General features: G+C 32.2%; 1 non-coding gene across 1 annotated transcript in view; it reads left to right on the plus strand.

Annotated features, from left to right (window-relative positions):
- Nucleotides 1-47, plus strand: part of Trnat-ugu (transfer RNA threonine (anticodon UGU)) — a 72-nt gene extending 25 nt beyond the window's left edge. Inside the window, exon 1 of the tRNA in view lies at nucleotides 1-47. This exon is cut by the window's left edge and continues 25 nt beyond it. This is a non-coding gene — a tRNA (tRNA-Thr).
- The last annotated feature ends 4,953 nt before the right edge of the window (nucleotides 48-5,000 follow it).

Here is a 5,000-nt window from a genome sequence, read left to right on the forward strand (position 1 = left end):
CTGGTCTTGTAAACCAGGGGTCGTGAGTTCGATCCTCACTGGGGGCTTAGGAGATAATATTCACATCTCCCCAAGTTTTTGCTGCCGTTGTATGGGTTCTTGTTCATTTTCCTCACGGAGACTTCCGGTTTGGACATTCAGCGAGAAGGACGTATTATTCATAGCTGAATTTCAATCGAAATTGTTTTCGTCTTTGGACGAGCCATCCATGGCTTAAGGTGTAAGTGATTACTCTTAGTGACATTTCATTTGATAATCGAGATTTATTTTCCATATATCTGACATTTTAAAGTGTTTTTGTAACCTCCCTTCACCATGCCTGGTGAAAGGGGGGCGAATAGAACTGTGAAAGAACAGACTGTCCTTGTTGATGTTGGGGACAATAAAAATGTTTCGGCCTTGTCTGTAATAAATAGTGTAGAAGCAGAAATTGGTGAAGGTGTAGTAGAGGCTTGCGTACCTAAAAGCGGAAATGTTTACGAAATAACTCTTAAAGAATTAGAAGCTGTTGATTTGTTGTGTGACACTGGGTTCAAAGTTAACAATGTGAAATTCCAGCCGAACGCTGTATTTTCAAAGCAAAAAATGGTGAGCTTCCTAAATGTGTCATATTACGTGACGGATGACGAAATTACGAAAAAACTTGAAGATTTCGGTGCAGAACTTATATCACCTATTAAACGCCGAATGCATCCTGGCACGTCCATTGCAGATGGTACAAGGTACGTGGTAGTAAGATTCCCTGAATTTCGTCAAAGTCTACCGTACAGTATGAAATTTTCGACAGGTGTAAATTCGCACGAATACATACGAGTATTACATGACAACCAGAAAAGGGTCTGTTCGAAATGTTTCGAATCCGGCCATGTCTATATTAACTGTCCTGATAATATGTGTTATCGTTGCAAAGAGAGTGGTCATTTGGCACGCAATTGTCCGAAACCACGATGTGATAAGTGTCACCGGTATCCAGCTAACTGTACCTGTGAATTTGTATGGGATCATGATCGTCCTGATACAGAACCCCAAGATGACGTGAATGCTGAAGACTCTAATGTCGAAAATGATAACGTAACTAATGATGAACAAATGGAAGAAGATGAAGAGGTTAACAATGATGATCGTGATGATGTTGATGATACGCTAAATTTAGATGACCGTGATGAAGTAACAGATGTTAAAGAAAATTCCGATGTAAATACTGCCCAAGATGAACTAAACCTAGATGAAAATAATGCACAAGATGAACTTATCCTAGATGAAAATCCTAAAACTGATTCTGGTGATGATGATGAACAAACTGAAGTTATGACAGTACATGAACTTTCAAAAGACAATTTAATTGACAATGAAATAAATATTTTGCATAAAAAAGGGGGGTCAAAAAAAGTGAACGAGTCAGTTTCTCATGAGTCAAATGTTGTGGTTGATTCTGATGTTGACAAAAATGCAGAGTCTTCGATTGCCAGTGAGCTTGAAATGGAAATAACTGATGAGGAACTGGCTCGTAATATGGGGAAAAAAAGAAGGCGTCGTTTAGTTAATAGCCCCAACCTCACCCCTGAGGATATTAAGAAGATGAAGTCTAATCCTAAGTCCAAACTCCCCCTCAAACAACCAAGTTCAAGTTCATAGGTACACACCTTTATTGTTTATTTTTCTTGTTGATGGTAAATATTGTTAGCATAAATGCTAATGGTCTCAGAGATGTAACAAAGTTTCAGAATTTTACAAAATATTGTACAGAAAATTATTTTGATATTGTTGGTATACAAGAAACCTTTTGGGATGATGGTATTATTCCAAATATTGAAAAATTTTGGGAAGGAAAAATATATTTTTGTAATGGTGTAAACCTGAGACAAGGTGTTGCTTTTTTAATAAGCAAAAGAGTACAAAATCAAGTGTCGGAAGTTCAGAGTTTTGACGGTAGATGTATCCATATTTCCTTTAAACAGGATGATAAAACTATTGATATAATTAATTGCTATGTTCCAAACATAATGCAAGAAAAAATTACTTTTTTTGAGAGACTTACTTCTAAAATGCCGAATTCGGAAAATATTATTTTACTAGGTGATATGAATACATCTCTGTCAAATCTTGATCGTTGTGGTAAAACAGAACACACACAAGATAAAGCATACAAAAAACTCACAAACATTTGTGACATGTCTAACTTGTATGATGTATGGCGAGCGAGAAATCAAAATGCACGAACCTTCTCTTGGCGTCGTATCGTTCAAAATGTCCTAATACAAAGTAGAATTGACCACATTTTCATTCCGAAAGCATATTCACAATTCGTCAAAAATGTGTATTATAAACATAATACATTCAGTGACCACTCTTTTGTTAATCTAAATATAGATTTTACTGAAATTGAGAGAGGCCCAGGGTTATGGATATTTAATAATTTGTTATTACACGACGAGGATTATGTTCAAAAAATTTCACGACTAATTGAAAAAGAAAAAAGCTGTAGACTTTTTGATGATGAGCCGCTTATTTGGTATGATAATTTAAAATTTAAAATTAAACAATTATCAAAATCATATGCTCAAAATAAATCGCGTATTGAAAAGTCAGAATATTTTAAGCTTCAAAATGAATATGAAAAACTATCGTCTATGGCAGTAAATAATGTAAATTTTGATGTAAATAAGTTCGAAGAAATGAAACTAAAACTTAAAGCATATGAAGATAAAATCTGTAAAGGTGCAATATTGCGCTCAAAGGCTCAATGGGCCATAGACGGTGATAAAAGTTCTAAATATTTTTTGCAACTTGAAAAATATAAACAAAATAGTAACGCTGTAAAAGAATTAAAAACGACAGAGGGCAAAATTTTAAAAACTACAGATGAAATTTTAGAAGAAGTACATAAATTTTATAAAGAGTTATACTCTAGTACAGTAATAGATAAAGATAAAGCAAAAGAAATTTTGGAATTTATTTCTGAAAAAGTTTCTGATGAAGACAGTGAAAATTTAGAAACAGATTTAACTCTGCATGAAATTAAATCGTCATTATTTGGCATGTCAAAAAATAAATCACCAGGTCCTGATGGACTAACAGTTGAGTTCTTTTGTAAATTTTTTCATTTGTTTGGTGAGATTTTTCTTAAAATTTTTAAAGTTATAGAAGAAGAACATATATTAACAAGATCCATGCGGCATGGTATAATAAACTTAGTTTATAAAAACAAAGGGGATAAAAATTCATTAAAAAATTTTAGACCGATATCTTTGCTTTGTGTAGACTACAAAATAATTGCTAGGATAATGTCTAATAGATTAAAATTTGTTCTGCCGAAACTAGTGTCTAGTTTTCAAACATGTTGCATATTAGGCCGTGACATTGCAGACACTACATCAAGTATAAGAGATTTAATTGAAATAATTGAAAATGATGATTTAGAAGCCTATCTTATAAAAGTAGATCAGGAAAAAGCTTTTGATAAGGTTGACCATGACTATCTGTTTCTAGTTTTAGAAAAATTTGGTTTTGGTCCTAAATTTATGCAGTGGATTAAAATATTCTATAACAATGTAAACAGCAGTGTAAAATGTAATGGTTTCCTTACAAAGTATGTTAAACTTAATAATTCAATAAAACAAGGGTGTCCAGTTTCTGCTCTCCTCTATGTATTGGTGGCAGAACCATTAGGTCAAGCTATAATTAAAAATAAAAATATCCAGAGTGTAAATATCCCAAAGTCAACTGTAAATGCTAAAATATTTCAACACGCAGATGACACAAATATTTTTACTTCAAATAAAGAATCTGTAAATGAAACTTTCAAAGTTCTAAATTTGTACAGTGAAGCTTCTGGAGCTAAAATTAACAGACAAAAATCTGAAATTATGTGCTTAGGCTCTGGTAATATTACTGATTCAGAGTTACATAAACTAAATATACAAAAATGTGAAAATGTAACAAAAGTTTTAGGCATATATGTTGGAAAAGATAAAGAGTTATGTGAAATTCTAAACTGGAAAGATAAAATAAAAAAGATAAAAACAATTTTATTCTTTTGGAATAAAAGAGATTTAACTTTACCAGGTCGAGCTACAGTTTTAACTTCCCTTATAATGTCGAGGTTATATTATACTGTAACTGTATGTCCATTGCCAGAAAAAGTTAAAAATGAAATCCGTCTAATTGTTATAAAGTTTCTTTGGCAAAATAAATCACATTTAGTAAAATATCAAAGTGTAGTAGGTACAAAACTTGAAGGTGGATTAAATATTCCTGATATTTTTCTAAAAATGCAAGCCTTTAGACTAAAATTTCTTAAAAAATATTTGGATCCTGAATGTCAATCAATCTGGAAAGGTGCGTTTGATTACTTTATTACTAAAATCGATAATATGGATTTAAAACAAGATATTGTGTATACGCATTTAAATTCAAAACAGATTAAACACTTACCACTTTATTATCAAGAAATGATAAACGCATATTATAAAATAAAAGCCGATTTCAAAATCGATTTTCAAGTGCAACATGTATATAATAATCCGCTGTTTTGTAATCCAAATATAACATGCAACGGTAAAATGCTTCTGTTTGAAAAATTCATTCAAACAGGCTTGATACGGATAAAAGACATTTGCTATGAATTTATGCCGGGTTTCTTCACATCAAATTCAATAGATGAAATAATAAAACAAAAATTTCCTGATGAAAAAACAGAACAAATAAAAACAGCTTTCGAAAAAATCATACGATGTATTCCTGAAGAGTGGAAAGAACTATTAAAATCCGAAAATCCTCTGAATGTTGAAAATGCTCCGATTGTTAAAATTTGTTTAGATAATGACAGAGAAATTCATTTTAGAAGTGCTGTGACGAAATTATTTTACAGCCTTCTTCTGTCAAAATTTTTTGAAACGCCCTCTGCTGAAAAGCATTGGGAGGAGCAGTATCCGCCTCTCAATTTCAAAAGTCTTTATTTGGTTGTCAATCAGAGTTGTTTACCTCCTGATTGTCATTGT

The sequence above is a fragment of the Mytilus trossulus genome, chromosome 3, assembly GCF_036588685.1.
Source record: "Mytilus trossulus isolate FHL-02 chromosome 3, PNRI_Mtr1.1.1.hap1, whole genome shotgun sequence".
Lineage (NCBI taxonomy): Eukaryota > Metazoa > Mollusca > Bivalvia > Mytilida > Mytilidae > Mytilus > Mytilus trossulus.